We start from the raw sequence: 20816 nt of genomic DNA on the forward strand, positions 1-20816 counted from the left end.
TTAAAAAAAAAAAAAAAAAAAAAAAAGAGGAACGCCTGGGCAGCTCAGTCACTTAAGCTTCAGACTCTTAATTTTGCCTCAGGTCCTAATCTCATGATTTGTGAGATCAAGACCCTCATCAGCCTCTGGCCTGCTTGGGATTCTCTGCCTCTCTCTCTCTGCACCTGCCCTGCTCATGCTCTCTCTCTGTCTCTCTCAAAATAAATTTAAAAAGAAAAAAGAAACAACATTTATGTGTGTGTGTGTCTATACATATATACACTATATATATATATATATATACACACACACATACATTATGTATGTATGTATGCATTGCCTCAGCTTTCAGTACCTAACCACAAAAAAACAAAACAAAACAAAAAACTTTGCAGCTTAATGTCCATCATGCTCCTGATCTGCCTCAATAACTTGAGAATACCAGACAGACTATGTGAATTAAGGTTTCACATGTTCAACCAGAATGCTTGCTACTCAAACATTCTCATTAGGTCTTAAAACTGAAGGAAAACCACTATGTAAAATTAAGCACAAATTTCACTTTGGCTTCACAAATCATGATGTGCTGTTAGCTCCTGATAAGGAGAACCACCACCAGTTTTATTTTATTTTTTTTTTAATTTTTTTTTCAACGTTTATTTATTTTTGGGACAGAGAGAGACAGAGCATGAACAGGGGAGGGGCAGAGAGAGAGGGAGACACAGAATCGGAAACAGGCTCCAGGCTCTGAGCCTTCAGCCCAGAGCCTGACGCGGGGCTCGAACTCACGGACCGTGAGATTGTGACCTGGCTGAAGTCGGACGCTTAACCGACTGTGCCACCCAGGCGCCCCTACCACCACCAGTTTTAAATAACAGAGTCAAAGTTGAAGAGATCCAAGTTTCCCCAGAAAACAAGCCAGCATTTAATACTGGGCCTCCGAAGAAGTTCAGATTGATTGGTTGGGGGGGGCAGGGAATGAAGAGAAAATTGTCAACAGACCTGTTGAGGATCAGCAAGCCTAGGGAGACCCAAAAGTCAGTTTCCACCTTTTAAAACACACGCACGCATCCATATATGTTTTCCTTTCTGTGTTGTGGCTGGAATAAAGTCAGGCCAACTAAATGAAACATTATCAACCTCAAAGAGAGTTGAGAGAGCATTATGAGAGAGTAACAGCTCACGACGTACAATTCCAAAGCACAGCAGTCTCAAAATTCACACGGTGATGTTTCCAAAAATACGGCAATTCTGATTCGCTGCACTGCTTGCCAGAACTGGCAGTGTTCCCGGGGTTACGCCAGATGACATTACAGCACTTCTCAGAGCCGGCCCTTAAAGACGTTCTTCAGTGAACAAATCTGACCGGCCTTTCATGTAAATCTAACTTTTAGGGACAACTACTGCGTGTAACCAAGCTGCCAGCTCCACACCGCTGTATTATCATTGTCCCCAGCAAAGGGTTTTGCCTTCTTTTCTGGAAGCCATGCACCATCTGGAGGCTACAAGAAGCTCATGGGCATTACCAACTAAAATGGACGAAATGGCCTTCCCTCGCTGCATGCTAAACCAACAGAACCAAGCACCCCACGAGCAAGGCAACGGTTTATGCCACCTTCAGGAGCATGACAGGCTGGCTGCTCAAAGTGATGGTCTGGACTGCAGGCTTCTCGCTTGAAGGATGGTAAAAAGGTTCAGGGAAGAAAAAGAAGAAGAAGCAGCTATGCCATACAAAAACAGAACAAGAACAAAATCTTGCAAGAATCATCAATGTTGGAAATGGGGGTGCCAGGGCGGCTCAGTCGGTTAAGTGTCCAACTCTTGGTTTCTGCTCAGGTCATGATCTCACGGTTTGTGAGTTCAATCCCTGTGTCATGCTCTCCTCTGATGGTGCAGAGCCTGCTTGGGATTCCCTCTCTGTCCTTCCCATGTCTCTCTCTCAAAATAAATAAATAAAATTTAAAAGAAAAATGTTAGAGGGGCTCCTGGGTGGCTCAGTTGGTTAAGTGTCCAACTTCAGCTCAAGTAATGATCTCACGGTTCGTGAGTTTGAGCCCCGCCTAGGGCTCTGTATTGACAGCTCAGAGCCTGGAGCCTGCTTCAGACTCTGTCTCCATCTCTGTCCCTCCCCCATTCGCACTCTGTCTCTCTCACTCAGATATAAATAAACGTTAAAAAAAAAATTTTTTTTAATGTTGAAAATACACTTTTCTTGTGGATTAGTACACTCTCCCTGACAACAATGTCAAGCGATTTGATTCAAGGTCTAGTAGAGTCAAATCTGAGAGACAGAGAGGGAGAGAGAGGGGGAGGAAGAAAGACAAAGAGGCAGCGGGGAGGGTCAGACAGTATTTGCTTTTGGAGTAGTTAACCCACGAAGGCTTTCATTTGGAATGATCCTTTAAGCCAGAGTATTTCCCTGGTGGTGTCGTTTAAGGCAGTGATCGGCTAAGTGAGGCGTGATGAATGGCCCCCGGCCTGCACCAGCGGAGACACGGGTCCATTTGGCCCTGGCCACGGAAACAGAAAGGTCATTCATTACCCAATGTGAACAAACAGAGTGCACGTTTGTGATAAATAACGGTCATTATTGAACTACAATGCTCTCTGGGAATTCCTCAACACTTCCTTGACATTAATGTACTATTCATGGAGGGCTCAGCGAGACGCTCTCAATATTATTTAGTACTTCATGTTTTATGTGGGATACCACGGAGACATTTACTTCTCCTTTGTTGGGATACATGTATCTGAACAAACACCAAGGATCTTTTTTTTTTTTAAACGTTTACTTATTTTTTGAGAGACATAGAGGGAGAGACAGAGAACAAGCTGGGGAGGGGCAGAGAGAGAGAGAGAGACACACAGAATCCGAAGCAGGCTCCAGGCTCCGAGCTGTCAGCACAGAGACCGACGCAGGGCTCGAACTCAAAACCCATGAGATCATGACCTGAGCCGAAGTTGGATGCTTAACAGACTGAGCCACTCAGGTGCCCCACCAAGGATCTTTTATTCTCATGCTGCATAGCGAGTCTGTTCCTCCTCTTTCAAATGCCCGTGCACACACACACACACACCACACACGATGTGCAAAGGATGTATATCTGTATCAAAGCAAGCAGATACTAACCGAACTGAATCCCATAAATATTGGAGAAGTGGTCTGGGCTTTGACCCTCTCTGAGCAGAGGCCCAGTCACATAGGTAACTATATTTACCTATGACCAGGGGGGGAGGGGGGGGAGGAAATATAGAAGATATTGGCCCAAAGAGAGGGATCCCTTGGGGAAATGAAAACCACCGCTCACCTCTTTTCACATAATCCTTGCCACTGCCTCTTCACACAAGCTGCTGTCACTGCAGGCAAGACTTGTCACTCTCCCCCACTCCAGGCACACACCTAGAATTCTTCACCAAGCTAACTGCTCCTGGCTCAAGTCCAATACCACCTTACTTGAAGCTGTTCCAACACATCCTACCCCAACCATGCACGCTAAGTCATTCCCTCCTCTGGGTTCACACAGTAACCCCGTGAGAGGCTACAGAAAGCACCTGTTGGAAGGCATGGCAAGTATCAGTCACAGGTCTATGCGTTCCTTCACTCACTATTGGTACTGACCAACTGCCAGCACTGTGCACGTGCAAGGGTCAGGTCGTGTGCAAATCAGACCTTGTCCACCCTGTGCCAGTACAGCTGCTGATCCCCATGGAACAGCAAAGACTCAACGACTTCTTCATTTACATACTTCCAGATGCTGCTAGGAACGCCTGATACACTGTAGTAGTACAACACGTGTTGCTCTATGAAAGGATGGATAGATGCATATACAGATATTAAACATCTTTCCAGGGCACCTGGGTGGCTCGGTTGGTTAAGCATCCTACTCTTGATTTTGGCTCAGGTCACGATCTCACAGTTCATGAGATCAAGCCCCATATTGGCTCTGCACTGACAGCGTGGATCCTGTTTAGGATCTCTCTCTCCTTCTCTCTGACCACCCCCCACCACCTGCTTGTGCTCTCTTTCTCTCTCAAAATAAATAAATATCTTCCCAACCGTGTCACCCAGGTTTGATTACTGCATATTGCAAAGTGACTTCACAACTTTGCAAGCCCAGAATTTTAAACTTTTAAAATGTGAATGACAATTATTTTATTTCATAGCAATGTTTAGAATATAAAACCCATGTGGCATGACTTCATATACTAAGAAGAAATGGTATGTAGAAGAAAAAAATCATACACTTAATACAAAAATGTGGCAATGACTCAGTACTAACAGCAAATGAAACTAGTTATCGCCTATGGAACATAAGCAGATAATGCATAATTGACTTGATCCAAGGGACATGGGTTGATTTAAAGAAATGATTTAAGGAAAAATATATTTTAGTGGTAAGAACAGTACCTAATATTTGCAAATAAATAAAGACTAAGTACCTCTCTTCAAGCAGTACACATGAGATAATGAGCTATCTTATTATCTTTTAATATAGGCATTCTTAAAGTACCATATTAATGAGCACAGCATGTGCTCTATTCTTGAAATAATTCTATAGAGTAGATAGTACCTCCTTAGACCTCTAAACAAGCTATGTAAAGATAGGACTGCCAGTGACAACCTGTATTTTTGAATAGAAGATCTTTGTATTTTATCTACTTGATTTTAATATTTACATCATTTTGAAAATTATACAATCAAATTCTGGGGGAAAGATAGATGACTGATAGACTTAGATAATAGATAGATCCTTCTAGATATATTAAAATATATAAATATATACATACACACATAAGTACATACATATACACATAAATATGTCAAGAAACTTCCCCTACAGCCAGGGACATTTCCATGTACTGAAGGGCAACTCAAGGATGTCACAGGTGCCAAGAAGTCACAGGAAGAACGTCTTCAGGTTAGATAGCACCCAAAAGATGTCTGTTCTTGGATCCACGAGTGACCCTTGCACCTCTAGATTCTGTCCCCCTCCCATAGGCCGGGGGCTGCTATGGTGGTGAGCGGAGGAAGAAGACGGAACCCAACCAGGAACCAAGTATAACAAGATCACAGTGGGAACCAAGAATCAAAACATTTCTCCAAATGTGTATTGAATTACATTAGAGACTAAAAGCAGAAGTCTTATTTTTACCCCACATTTCTCAGGAGGAATGGGTTATGCTACAGAAACAAACAGTCCTCCAAAACACAAACTTCACACAACACGGTGTTCTCTTGCTAATGATGCAAATGTACCACCTAGGAGAGGAGACCGATCTCGCTCATTCAGGTACACAGGCTGAGGGAAGCTGTACTCTCACACTTCCTGCCTGCAGGGGACAGAAAAGGGCAGGGAGCAAAGTGTGCACTCACACTTAAGGCTTCCACCTACGGTAACACTACTCATACCAACTCCCATGGCAATTGGCTGGGCTAAGTCTCAGGGCCACATGGACGTTAAAAAGGGCAGGACGGGGTAACGCTACCATCTGCCTGGAGGTGGGGAGTGAAAATCATTCTTTGAAGCACAGTCATTACTACTTTGGTCCTCAAATGATGTCAAGACAGGTTACATTTTGCCACACCGTATGACCAATTAAAAAAAAAACTAAAATAAAGCTTTCCCTTTTCAGAAAATGCTATACTTAACTCCAGGCTGCTACTAACACAAACATTAAACAACGAGCCATTCTTCCACTTTTTACAAATTAGCTACCGCCAAAAGTAGGAAGGGGGGAAACTGTACAGACATGAGCTTTTGAAGTTCTGAAAGAAGCGGAGAGATGGGCTGAGTGACCCCAAGATTACTGTCAAAAACTTTTGTGTGGGAGGGTCAGGTAAAAGGACACATGCATTTCCCATGATCCTCAGTGACTTGCATTAATCACCAATAATCTCCATGTCATTATCATGTCGGATCTACTTAGCATCACTGCCCACTAGTCTCCTGGTGCCTCCATGATTTGAATGTATTTGCATTGATATTCACCATGTGCAACACACCATGGGGGAGGAGGGACCCTTTGACAGCAAAAGGATGAATGTTTTTAGTCCATACAGACTCTAAATCTCTAGGAGAGAAACAAATGAAGAGGCCTGAGCAGGCCACACCATCCAAAATCCACACCCACCAATAAAAAAAATTAAAAAAAAAAAAAAAAAAAAAAAAAAAAAGGAAATCTTCCGAACAAATTCTTATCCTCTCAAAACTATAGAGATAGTTGTTAATGATAATAATGGCCGAGAAATTTTAAGCACTCACTGCACCCTGCACATAGCTAAATAACTTGCATGGATTATTTCTGTGAATCTTACAAAATTGTTACTATTGTCTTCATTTTATTAGCAAGACCGTGGAATTAACTTGCGTCAAATCTGGTCTTAGTCCCAACTTTGTGAAACTCAGCTATCACATAATATTATCCCTTATTTAAAAAATATTTTTAAATGTAATATATATTATAAAGTCACCAGGTCAATACATATGGAATATCGCAATGTCCACATTTCCCCTCTGTATATTCTGGTCTTTCCCGTTTCTAGAGATCATAATCAGAAGCAAAGTGATCTCTTAAATGACCTCCAGTACCGACATGCATTTGCTTTGTAGTTGGTTCTATTGATTCCATGTTCACTATGATCAGTCTTCTATATGAAACATTTAATTTACTGAACTTCAGGGGCACCTGGGTGGCTCAGTTGGTTAAGCATCTCAGGTCATGATCTCGTGGTTCATGGGTTCGAGACCCACTTCAGGCTCTGCTGCCAGCCCAGAGACTGGGGCCTGCTTCATTCGGATTCTGTGTTTCCCTCCTTCTCTTTCTCTCTGTACCTTCCTCACTCACGCTCTGAGCATGATAAATAAATAAACATAAACATTAAAAAAATGTTTTTAATTTACTGGGCTTCAAACTAAAATCTGGAAAGATAGTAAGCCCCCTGGATTGCTCTTAATTGGTGATCCCCAAAAGTGTTGAGACACATGGATGTGACAGGTATGTGAGTTCTGACAAATAACCCAGAAAATCTCTGCAGGCCCACGTAAAAATCAGTGGTAAGCTTTGTGGTACATCTTCCGTGTTCTGACCCTTCTCACAAATCACACTCAGAGCAGATGGAGAGGCAGGGTTAGAAGGCCATCTCTTATCTCTACTCTGGAATGTCTCCATTAGCCTTGCCATCCTGTCTCCTTCCACCTGCTGTGATAGATAGGCCTCTGGGACACACCTAAGGAAAGTAACTGGACGCCAAGTACAGTTCCTTCCTCATCCTAGGTTGTATCTTAAGTGGGTTGTTAAACCAACCTAAGAGCCAGTGAGACCTTGCATGGGTTATGAACAGGAGAAGCAGTATACCCAAGGCGTTTCAACTAGCCTTGTGCAAAATTTTCTTGACTACAGAGAAATCACAATTTTATTTAAGTTTCTCACTGAGACTAAAAATCCTCACAGGGAATGAACGTGCAGCTAGTTTTCCTTGCTTCAAGGGGGAGCCATCATCAATGGAATCCTTGGTTTGCTTCTTCTACATAACTATCCTACCTGGACAACCTGGTTATAGAAGGCTCTATGGGGTTTATGGGTGAAAGAGTCTTCCTGCCTTATGAAATATAATCGTACAGCCAAGGAAACAACCAATTGAAAATTCAGCCTGGCTTCCCAGGCAGAATGAACATGTTCGTCTGTAAACACGACAAATATTTTCTACAGAAAGCTCCAGAAATATTTCCAAATAACTCAACAGGAATATTTTAGTCTAGCTTGTGAAACTATTTAAGGTCTCTGACCCAAATCTCACGACGACAACTAATTTTTCATAACCATTAAAAAACCGTAAATGTGTCTATCAAATCACCACAATGTACACTTTCAGTATCTTATAATTTTATGTCAATTATGCCTCAACAAAGCAGAAATTTTTTAATAAATTCTTTTAAAACACTGAAATAGATCAACAGTAAATCAGACAAATTCAAGAATTAAAGATATTTTTTCCACTGTCCTACTTTATTCATTTCTTTTTTTTTTTTAATTTTTTTTAACGTTTATTTATTTTTGAGACAGAGAGAGACAGAGCATGAATGGGGGAGGGTCAGAGAGAGGGAGACACAGAATCGGAAACAGGCTCCAGGCTCTGAGCTGTCAGCCCAGAGCCCGACGCGGGGCTCGAACTCACGGACCGCGAGATCATGACCTGGGCCGAAGTCGGCCGCTTTACCGACTGAGCCACCCTGGCGCCCCTATTCATTTCTAATTGTATTATGAATCCATGTGAATTTTATCTCCATTAAGCACAGAGATTTGGGGAAAGGGGTGGTTCCATTCTGTAGCACCTTAATACCGATCTGCAAAATAAAAATAATATAAATAATGACAATAACCTTTAAGTTTTCCACTACTTCTGCTAAGTTAAAATCTATCCTATTTTAATTCTACAGATTTCCGATACAAAAAAACGCACAGCAGTTGAGTTCTACTTACCGCTTTGCATTAAATAATGATTTCACTAATTAATAACCCCTGAGCAATTGATTCATTAACTCCAGCTCCATCAATCTCTTATGGTAACCAAACTTTGAGGAGCAAAGAGCACAAAATGGGATGGGGTGGATGGTGGAAGACATTCAACCTGAGGTTATCGAAAGCCTGGAGAACTCCTGACTAAGATACGCAACACAAAGATCACCACAGGGATGCTGACTCTCAAGAAAGGACTCCCCCTTGTTCCTCGTTTTCCCTTGAAGAGAAACACATGGAGGGTGTTCTCAGTCACGCTCAGCCATGTAAAGGATCTCAGACAAACACTGCCTTCCCCATGTCTTTTTGGGGGAAAGGTCTAAGAACATAGCCACAGAGGAAATTCTCCTACTGTGTATGGCTGGAAGAGTAAAGACCGCCACACCACAGACCAGCAACTATTTTAGCACCAAAACATACCCTATTAATGGCCACTTTCATGTTGGAAAATTCCTCATTGCTTAAACTGGAAAGAAAATCTCTGGGCTAGTAGAATTTTTACAAATATAACACTCTCAAGGATGTAGCTCCTTTCCTTCAAGTGCCTGATTTATTTTTCTTGTCTACTTGGTTTTTCCAAACAAGAAAGGATCCCTGTGAGAACAGAAAAGATTTTTTTTTTCTTTCCTTTTCTACAGAAGGTCGCTGTTCTACATTCATTAGCAGAGCTGGCTGTGAGTGCTTCCATCGGTGAATTATTGCAAATAAAGTTCAGGGACAACATTAACGTGTTAGTCCTCATTAACGGAAAAGTTAAGTCTAAAGTCACGGACAAGTAAAAATTTCTCTAAAGATCAAGCCAACATTCCCAACAGGCCAGGATTATTTTCAGGCAGCCTTTTATCTTTTCTGATTATAATGTGAAATTCCATCATTACTTCCTTCATACTTGGGAATGTGGGTGGAAAGTGAAGGGGTGAACAATGGGAAACAGGCAGGGAAGTCAAAGAAACACTACTGAAAAGACAAGCCTTAGAGAAGCTATTACAAAAAAAGACTCACTGAGCAAAGTCATAATATAACGTTTCCCAGTCAGTAAACAGACATTCTTTTCTTGGCTCCGCCACTGATTGAAACGTAAGTGCTGAGGGAAGTTACTTAACCTGTCTGGGGTACAGTTACCTAATCCCTGTGAGAAGGAGTGAGACACATTACTACGATGCGTGGGAGGCAGTTAAATTATGGGGTCACAGTCCCACACTGACTGGTTAGGCCAGCCCAGTGCAAGGCTCTGTCTACTCACCTAGAAGATGGAAGAAAGAATGGTGGCTACCTCAAAAAGGTGCCATGAAATCCTATGGTGCAATGCTACAAAAGCTCTTAGCAGGCTTCCTGGGAGAATGTTCCCTATGCCTACAATCATTAGTACGATCATCATCCATTTGTCATTCATATACATACCTCACAACTCATCACGCTCTACTATCCTTACCACTTGATTCTGTCTTTTCCCTCTTCTTATGCCTCTTTCTTACATGCGTAGGGGCATTCTAACCTTCCTATAGCAAGTCACTTATCATGGAAGCCTTGGTTCTCTGGCATTCAAAATAAAAGAAATAACACCCACCATAAGGGGTTCAAGAATGCAAAAAATGTAAAACTTCTCAGGTTTTCTATCAACCTGAGGAGAGCATCCATATGGGAACTGATTGAGGGCAAAACCAGGGTGATTTTGTTGTTATTTATTATTGTTAATATTACTAAAAAAACAAGTTAAGATGCTTAAGGCTAAGATGTAACTGTCAACGGCTGTAGTAAATCTATATTGAGATGAATACTGTAACAGAGAGACAAAGTCCATAAGAAAACACAGCCTTTAAAAGTTCTCAGGAAAGCAACATTTGAAATGCCTGGCATACTAAAAAAAGGAAGTCCATGAAACTTAACAGTGAATCCAAAAAAAAAAAAAAAAAAAAACAAAACAAAAACCCAACAAAGCCGTGTCTTAAAAAGTTTTAAAAAGGTGTTAGAGGTAATAAGAACTCAAGTGCTCCTAGGGGCCAAGAACACTAGGAAATCTCACATACGATTTCCCACTACCCTCACAGACTTAGCGCAAAACGAAGCCCCTGAAAATGAATACTGCAGCTGTTCCTTGAACGATCCCCAGCGACCAGGAGCCTTAATCTACTCAACAGCAAGACTCACTTTCTTCCGTTTTTTGAAGACCACAGTGATTCAACACCAATAATTACCCTTTGATCACCTACAGCCAAGAGGACAAAAGGAACACACGGATGAGAAATTTTAAAAAAGTGCTTTCTACTGGGATGGGTAACTTTAGATGTGCCAACTTGACTGACCCAGAATTTGGTACATTACTTCTGGGTGTGTCTGCAAGGGTGCTTCTAAATGAGATTAGCATTTAAATCAGTAGACTGACTAAAGCAGAGGGGCCTCCCCAATGTGAGTGAACATCAGCCAATCTGATGGGGGTCTGGCTAGGGCAACAAGGGGGAGGAATGAAAAGTCCAGCTCAGTCTGACGCATGACCTGTGACACTGGTCTTCTTAACGCCTTCTGACTGAGATGGAACTTACACCACTGGTTCTCCACAGGGTCTCATGAGACTTTTTAGCCCCCATAATCACATGAGCCAATTCAATATAAGTAATCTCTGTTTTGATTTGCTTGCCTTGTTTTATTTTGACTTATATGTATCCTACTGGTTCTGTTCTCTGGAGAACCCTAATACAGACTCTAAAATCTCAAGTGAGTTATTCAACATCCCATGTTCACTAATTGGCCTTCAAACCTTTTTTTTTCTTTATTCTTTTTCATTATTAGTAATAAAAATCAAAACACCCTAAACTCTTAATAAATATGAACTGTCAATTCGGAAAAATCCAATTTCACATTCACAATTTCAAATTAACATTACATTTTTTCTATTTTACAATGTATTTGCTTGTTTGAGTCAGGATCCAAAAATTGTTCATACTTTAAAACAAATCAATGTCCTCCTACATCTACGGATTCCCCTTTTTTGTACCGTCAAGTTTCCCATGGTCTGGATGTTGTCAATTTTGCCCATTACATCCCCCATGGTATGATTTAACAGGTTACCCTACTTATTTCCTGTTAATTTATATATAGACCGAGAAGTCTGATCAAATTAAAGCTGCATAGCTCTCTGGGAAAACTACTTCACAGGTAGTGTTGTATATACACCTATAAAGAAGTACATCATGTCTAGGATTCTCCTTAAATGGATTCAAGGTGGTCACACTAGATGCACTGGTGGAATCTTCCCTGAACCCACTGAACACGAAAATCATGATGATCTCAAAGGCAGAACTGTGGCTTTATTACCCAAAATACTTCTCTTATGAGAAAGAGCTTACATCGACCATTCAGTTACTTGCCTGTATGCATATCATCAATACTTCTCCACATTTTAAGGCTTCCTGAAGCTTATTCTCTGCTAAATTCTCTAAGAAGAGCTCATTAAGAATAACATTCCCTGATTTCTAGCACATTCACAGTAACTTGTCTGCTGGTTTCTATCTGAAGATCAGTTTGGCTGGTTATAAATTTCAGGGCTAACTTTTTTTTTCTCATGATTTCCTTATACATGATACTCCATAGTTTTGTGGCATAAAGCACTACTGTCAAAAAAAAAAAAAAGTCTCATGGGAATCTCATTTTCTTTCCCTTATAATAATAAAGTTTTTTTCCCTGGATGTTCAAAGGTTTTTTTTCCTCTTTCATGAAGGACCATACTTTTACTCTACTATATATCTCAGCGATGATCTGAGATGATTTTATGAGGAACAAAGTGGCCTTTTCAATTGTTAGCTTCAAGGAGTCCTCTTTCAATACAGTTTTCTTTTTTTTTCTGATTAATTTCAATTACCTTTTATGGGACTTCTGTTATACATAGTTAGTTCTCTTTTAGATAGCCTCTCTACAACTTCTGAAATCTTTTTCATTCCCTTACTTTTGATTAGTAAAATGTTCCACCTCTTCTGCTTTTCTCGAAGCATTAACAATTGCATTTACCTTACTTGCTCTTGCATTTTTTCCACCTACTCTTAATTTCTGAAATCATTATTTTATTTCTACTTTTTGCGGAAGTCTGCCATCTTTCCTTTCTAATCTTCACTTCTGAGTTTCTCTACTACTGCTACATAAGACTCCTTCACACCTCCCACCATGTTCTTAATCTTTGTGTCTCATTTAAGTTTACTTTATTTATATTGAGAGAAAGCACAAACAAGGGAGGGATGGGGTGGGGGGGAGAGAGAATCCCAAGCAGGCTTCACACTGTCAGTGCGGACCCTGATGCAAGGCTCAAACTCAAGAAACCGAGAGATCGTGACCTGAGCTGAAACCAAGAGTCAGAAGCTTAAATGACTGAGCCACTCAGATGCCCCTTGTCTCCTTTTAAAATAGGAACACCTGCCTGGCTCAGTCAGTGGAGTGTGTAACTCTTGACCTTGGGGTTGTGAGTTCGAACCCCACACTGGGTGTAGAGATTACTTAAAAGTAAAATATTTTTTAATTAATTAATTAAAATATCAAGTCTGTAGCTGTCAGCTCTTGTGAGCACTGTTCCTTATTTTCTCTTTAATTATAATAAATTTGTGAGGAGTTCAACTATAATCCTATTGCTCATGTCTTATTTAAAATAAATATTCCCTGGGGTGCCTGGGTGGCTCGGTCCACTGAGTATCTGACTCTTGGTTTCAGCTCAGGTCATGATCTCACTGTTCATGGGTCTAAGCCCCATATCAGCCTCTGTGCTGACAGAGCCTGCTTGGAATTCTCTCTCCCTGCCCCTTCCCTCTGCTTGCATGCACATGCACACTCTCTCTCAAAACAAATTTTAATAAATGAATGAACAAATAAATACATACATACATAAATACATACATACATAAAATAGATAATCCCCAACTTTGTGGAGAGCGGAGTTGGTAGCTGATATTCTCTTGTTAAGGTCTGGCTCCGCTTGCTTTCACTGTTCCCACAGAGTCATTCCAAAAACTGACTTACCTTCATAGGTCTGCCTTTTCAGATCCCACACATCTATCTGAACCTTCTCTTCCCTGGACTCTCACTACCCCATCTTGCTCAGTCTGGGCTCTACTCCTAGTACTTTCTCCTGGGTGTGGAGTTCTACCTTGGAAGGGACATTCAGTGTATTAAAAGTACACAATGATAGTGCCCAAACATAACAGGCTGCTCGCCCTCACCCAGGAACGAGACATCCTATGGAACCAATCTCTGGTAGGGATGCACATTCCAACTGGGCCCTCCATACTTTCTGATGGGTATCTGTGGCTGATTCGGGGTCCTCAGATCTTCCCTCACCTCCTTCTAGGACTACTTCTACACAGGTCTTACAGCTGTCCAGTCGTTTGTCTTGTCCACACGTATGCTGAGAATGGCAGGCATACCTTACAACCTGGTTTTAATGCAGACATTATGTGTGCCTTTGGAGTTTAGCTTTCCCATTGCTCTATGTTTTTTTTTTTTTTTTCATGGAGAAATTTGAGCTTTAAAAACTGTCACCACTGGTGGTCTCTTCCCAGAATTCACTGCAAACTCAACTTATAATACTTCTAGCGCCAAAACAATAAGTTAACATTTTTATATTACTTAAAATACTAGTAAGTACATGAAAAGACTCCAACTCCCCCCAAATAGTCGCCCCTACCAATGTTTTCTGTAAATTTTCAACCACTGCTTTTGTTGTTTTGCATGAAATAACTTTAGTGATTTAAATGAAAAGGGTTTAGCAATACTTTTTTCTTAGATTATCATTAGCTCTTTGTAAACATGTCATAAAATATATATGCAAAAAAGAGAGTTGATTAATGAAACCCTCATGTACTTACCAAGAGCTTCCCAGCACTAAATTTAAATTAATTTTATCAATAAATTATCTCCCCGGGGGCGCCTGGGTGGCGCAGTCGGTTAAGCATCCGACTTCAGCCAGGTCACGATCTCGCGGTCCGTGAGTTTGAGCCCCGCGTCGGGCTCTGGGCTGATGGCTCAGAGCCTGCAGCCTGTTTCCGATTCTGTGTCTCCCTCTCTCTCTGCCCCTCGCCCGTTCATGCTCTGTCTCTCTCTGTCCCCAAAATAAATAAACGTTGAAAACAAAATTTTTTAAATAAAATAAAATAAATAAATAAATTATCTCCCGGGGCGCCTGGGTGGCTCAGTCGGTTAAGCGGCCGACTTCGGCTCAGGTCACGATCTCACACTCCGTGAGTTCGAGCCCCGCGTCGGGCTCTGTGCTGACCACTCAGAGCCTGGAGCCTGTTTCAGATTCTGTGTCTCCCTCTCTCTGACCCTCCCCCATTCATGCTCTGTCTCTCTCTGTCTCAAAAATAAATAAACGCTAAAAAAAAAAAATTTTTTTTTAATAAAAATAAAAAATAAATTATCTCCCCCCAAAGTCTCTATTTCCATTAGGATTTACAAGTGAAACTTCCAACTGGCACAGCACGGTGTAAACTGCGTCTCACCAAAGCCTTCAAATCTCATCACTCCTACCTCCGCATTACTATCCCCAATCAACCCTCATCATGTCTCACCATGGCCACTGCGAAAACAGCCATCCGTTTCGCATCTGCGAAAACAGCCTATGTCCCTCTTCAAACCATTTTCGAATAACGTATAAACAATTTGAATATACATGCCAAGGGTAGCTTTCTAGGGAGAGGATGTCCAAGGAGTCCTTGGCCCCCAAAACTTTAAGAACCAATAGAGCTATAACCTGTTTAGTAGTTATAGGGGATACAGTCAACACCAATAAAGCTGGAATTGTCTACAAGTTAGATGGGACATAGTGAATAGTCTACCATTTGCTCTAGGTTCCTGAATTCCGTTCAGGAATTTCAAGACACAAAAGAACATAAGGGAAGATCCCTACTCGGAACTAAGTAACATTGCTATTTGAGTTTCACCTCCCTGGGCCTCAATTTCCCCATTGAGAGTCTGACTATGGATGATCTTGAAGTCAACCTTCAGATTTCCTAACAAATTTAAAAAAGCTTATTCATTAGGCAACGAACGAACACTCAGCCAACCAAAGGGATCAGTTCGGCTGCTGAAAACCCTCATTTGCAGTGATATTTTCAGGGGTTAAAACAGTCAGTAACTAGTGCCTTTATGAAATAAAATAGCCTACGACTAAATAAAACTAAAATAATGAGAGGTCCCTTCTAGAATCCCCGATTCTAGTTACAGTTTTAAGACCAATCAGGAACCTGATCTTCTTTGTGCACTGTTGTATCCCAGTGCCTATAACAGTGCCAGCATGTAACACGAGCTTTATAAATATTTGTTGCATGGATACATGGGCCTCCCTTAACCTAATAAACAGTCACTGTATCTTTCATCTTGCTTGGTAATGACTGACACTGTAGAGCAATATGGTTCTCAATAAGCACTGGCAATAGAGAATGGATAAACTATTTTCGCTCAGTAAAACGATGAAGCCCCATCATCTGGGTCCCTACAATCTTGCCAATATAAGCTCGTATTCTTCTATTAGCTCAAATGAGAGATGACATTGGGAAATGGTGATCCCCACTGTAATGTATGCCATCTCTAGGCTGCACTGGAAACAAGATTACAGCCAGCAAAATGAAACAATGGGATTTCTTTCAATAATAAACAAAACTAAATCTGAGAAAGGCGTAGCCGTTAAGGACCAAACTAGCAGGCAGGTCACATAGAACTGAGACTGAGGCAGCCCTCCAGAGAAAAAAAAAAAAAAGTACCAGAATTGGAGTTAGGCAGATTTGGGTTTAAATTCCATTTCTACTTTGGTCACCCTAAGTTTCAGCATCTTTATTTATAAATTAGGGCTAAAAACTGTGGTTCCTAGATAGAGCTGCTGCCTGGAGTAAATGAGATCAGGTATGCAAAGCACTTAGCAACTTACTAGACACAGAGAGGTCATGTAATGAATTCTATTTTCTCAAGCCCCTCCCAGTCATCTTAGATAAATAAAAACAAAGAAGAAAAAAGTAATACTGAGGAAGAAAACAAAAGAGATACCCTACAAGGGCACCTAAGTTTTTACACATGTTCTTTCTCCTTTTGCTTCATACATAAAGACTAGACACCCTCAGGTAGCTAAATGCTAAGTTACAGAATTTTAAGCAGCCTCCATTTAACTTAGTTCCCTGAGGTCTGAGAATACTCTAAGAGCAGATCTTAAATTATAAAACAAGCAAACAAAAAAACAAGCAGAAAACATATGGGGTTACTAGGCTGAGGCCAAAGTACCACCAAGTCAAACCCCAAAAATCAAGTTACCACCAAACATAGTTCTCCCGGTGGATTTCAGATTTGCAATCTGTTAAGAACAAGCAAACCCTGTCTTTGGATCTGTTCTTTTATACAAAAAGTGGAATAACATAATGGCTACTGAACACAAGCTCCTAAGCAAGATGGTTCCAGAGTGTGTCCTAGGGCCATGACTATGGGTTAGTGACAGGTTATCACTGGGAACAGTTAAGGAGCCCACTCTACAACCAGAGGGCCTAAGTTCAAATCCTACCCCACCACTTAGTAGTAATTGGGACTTTGGACAAGTCCCGTGACTTTTTCCACCTCAGTTTCTTCATCTGTAAAAATAATCTCTCTTAAGATTTATGTAAGGATTAAGGTGACAACTGAGAGGCACTTAGAAGAATGCTTGGCACATATTAAAACATTACATGAGGTACGCCTGGGTGGCTCAGTCAGTTAAGTGTCTGACACTTGATTTCAACTCAGGTCATGATCTTACGGTCCATGAGATTGAGCCCCATGTCGGGCTCCAAATTGGGAGTGGAGCCAGTCTAAGATTCTCTCCCTGTCTCCCTCCCCCTCTACTCCTCCCTCCAGCCACCCCCCCCCCCCACCGTCCCGACCTGAGGTATGTGTGCACATGCTCTCACTCTCTCTTAAAAACAAAACAAAAACTACATAAATATTTGGGACACTCTATGAGAATGTTAACAGCCAACGGTTCATCCTAAGATTGTTGAGATAAATCAAACAAGATACTCCATGTAAAGAGTATAGCACTAGACCACAAATATGGTATGCATTCAATAAATGTCTACTAATATCACAACTACAACTCAGCTATTACTATTGTATTAAAGGCATCCAGAACTCTTCAAACCATGATGGCTAAAAACCAAACCAATATAATTACACACATACTTGCATGCGTGCACACGCGCGCGCGCACACACACACACACACACACACACACAACTTAGACAAACACACACACAAGCAGATTTTAGTTTGTATTTTCCTCACTCTGTCTGAAGGCTTGAACACCATATTCCGCCATTAAGTTGATTCCCATGCAATACCTCATGTCAGATTTTTACTATGGTCTACCTCACTGTCCTGTCCTAGTTTCTCAAGACCCTAGTTTTTGCTAAACAATAATGGACAGAAATCTATTTAAGGCAATCTAAGTATTATTCATTGTGTGTAACAGAACTGCCTATAGGATTTAAATTTTAAATGTCTCCATAAAACATGGGGCATTTAAGACACTAAGACAGGTATGTACATTTAAATGAATCCAGCATCCTAAACCAGTAGGTGCACATTAAATATTCATCACACCAGCAAAACAGTTGTTCACAGCATATTTTTTATCTGCCACAATGCCCTCAAATACTTCCTATCCTCCCATTCCTAACACGAGATTTACCTCAGGGCTGGACCCACACACAGGGCTACTGAGGGTAGATATCAGAAGGACCCTAAGAGCACAGCACTTCTTTAAAGACTCAGCACCATTTTGTTAATATCGCGGGCCCTGAAGAACCTCTACTGTGGAAAGCAGCTAATTGAGGAGGTACCCCGAAACCTAGCAAATTTAATGATGAATCTGAGTTTAAGTTGATAAGCGCAGGCATATACATGCGTTTGAGAATAATCCTCAGCTCCTACTGTAGAAAGCAGCTAATCGAGGCATTATGTGGGAACTTAGGAAATTTAAGCTGACAAATTGGAAACACATCTGAGTTAATATTGGTGAGTAGTCACCGAATTGTAAAATGTACATATCCATTTTGAATAATCTTCAACCTCGTGTGAAAGATTATTATATACAAAAGGAAAATTAATCACGCCCTGCAATGAAGGTAGAGAATAAATATTTGTTGAATGGCTAACAGATGAATTGACAAAGTTGAATGAATGAATGAATGAATGTCAGGACCACTGCTCTCTTATCTTTAAGACTGTAAATCTGAAGGTACAGTTAGGACACACTTAAAACACACACGCACACACACCTAAAGCTACCAAAAAGAAGTTGCTAGAAAATCTATTCTTTGCAGCAAGGATGCGCTGCATCAGGGTACAAGCAACTCTTTATCCTGCAAAAGCACATGTATTTCAAAACCTGCTATAGCCTAGCAATTTTCCCTCCTGACACCCAGAGGATAAACTCTCAGTTCCCCCCAGTATGTCCTCAAGCACATTTGAAATAAAAGCTTCTTTTGAAGACAGGCCTACAAATAAATTATTTCTGTTATGTCACAACTAACGGAGAGAAAGCGCAGAGCTCAAGATGAACAATAATCTAAACCGTTAGATCTGATTTGTAACCTAATGATATTCTGGTACTGGCAGAGGGACACAACAAAGTCCGAGCTATAATAGCGGGCAAGGTGTGCCGTCAGCACTCTTGCAGGACTTTGTATTTTTTTTTTTAATTTTTTTTTTTAACGTTTATTTATTTTTGAGACAGAGAGAGACAGAGCATGAATGGGGGAGGGTCAGAGAGAGGGAGACACAGAATCTGAAACAGGCTCCAGGCTCTGAGCGGTCAGCACAGAGCCCGACGCGGGGCTCGAACTCACGGAGTGTGAGATCGTGACCTGAGCCGAAGTCGGCCGCTTAACCGACTGAGCCACCCAGGCGCCCCGGACTTTGTATTTTTTTAAGCCTCTGGTAATTTGGAAAAGGTCCATGGTACTATTTTTTCTTCCTGTGACTGACACAGCTGATTACACCTTTACATTAAGTCTAATAATGTATATGGCCCTTATTAATCAGAATATGAAAGCGGAAGTTGTTTGGTGAAAAAGCGTATCATTTTACAATACTGAACGCAGGCATGATTGAATAGGGCGCTTCCCTGGAATTCAGCTTTGGTCAAACGGATGGCTGATTACGTGACCCTGGAAGCAATGGATTCCTTTCTCACATTGCTGACCACTCTAGCTCCTAGGTTTTCTGGACGAAGAGCAAATACGTAAGTCCATGTGGCAGCTGTATAGGTCAGACTTCTGCTACAAAAAAAACTATGACCCCCCCCCCCCCAAAAAAAAAAGTAAAAGTATTTTGGTGATGGGCAGCAGTAAGGACTTACTCTCTCAATGGAGTTCAGGTACACTGGATAACTGAGCATAAGCTGCAGGTTGGGGCCAGGATGCTCCACACGTCTCTCATTCTGGGACCAGCACCTGCCAGGGAACCTGGACCATGCTATTCTCATGGCAGGTGGTGGAGCAGAAAGGCCAAGTTAAACCACGCAAGCACGTTCAAGCCCTCTACTCACGTACATCTACTACATTCCGCTGACCAAAGAGAATCACAGAGGTCAGCCCAAAGTCAGTGGGGCAGTGAGGTGTCCACCCACCTGGAGGCATAGCAGAGTTACACAGCCAAGGGGCAGTAGAGCAGTTGCAGGAGGCATATATCACATCAGCACAATAATTGGGTCCACCACACTTGCCCTCCTGACAGTCTCCAGTCCCTACCACAGGTAGGTGACAAGCTAAGGGAGACTGTCACTTGCCAGTGGAGTGGCCACCGTAGAGACAACTCAATTCCTCAGATGGAGCTGAGAGGAGAAATCCACCCAGAAGAGGTGGGAGGAGGGGTGGGCAGCTAGACTGGAACTTGCCTTCTAGCTGGCTGTGTGTAACAAGCAGATGGCTGTTTTCACGAAGGTCACATGCCTTAGAGGATATGGAGGCTAATGGCAAATACCAAGGGGGGTGGTTTTCACAATGGTAAATAAGGTCTCCCTTGGCTGGCACTGCCCGTGACAAGCCCCCCAAGAAGAAATCATTCCTTTAGCCTTTAGTTGGTTCTTGTCCATTCCTTACTCCTTTTTCCTTACTTCGGGAATCTCAGGAGCTCTTTGCAACCTTCCAAGCAAATGATTACCAAGTCAATACTTTCAGCCTTGCAGTCGAATCCTAAATTCCTCCTGCCTGTGGATCACTTCTTCCTGGATATTATAGTTGCACCTCGAATTTACATTGGGTCGAGAGCTGAATTTAACAGCTTTTTACACACATCTTTTACCTCTTCCTCTATTTTCCATACCC

General features: G+C 41.6%; 1 protein-coding gene and 1 long non-coding RNA gene across 5 annotated transcripts in view; both read right to left on the reverse strand.

The window, feature by feature from the left end:
- PTPRG (protein tyrosine phosphatase receptor type G) overlaps nt 1–20816 on the reverse strand; it is a 722691-nt gene that overhangs the window by 464875 nt on the left and 237000 nt on the right. The window lies entirely within an intron of this gene.
- LOC121016784 (uncharacterized) lies at nt 17444–19170 on the reverse strand. The gene is made up of 2 exons (XR_005784461.1): nt 18752–19170; nt 17444–17724 (listed from the first exon to the last, which is right to left on the reverse strand). It is a non-coding gene; the product is annotated as an uncharacterized LOC121016784 (long non-coding RNA).

This window comes from Herpailurus yagouaroundi, unplaced genomic scaffold (assembly GCF_014898765.1).
Source record: "Herpailurus yagouaroundi ecotype Mexico unplaced genomic scaffold, PumYag 213, whole genome shotgun sequence".
Classification (NCBI taxonomy): Eukaryota; Metazoa; Chordata; class Mammalia; order Carnivora; family Felidae; genus Herpailurus; species Herpailurus yagouaroundi.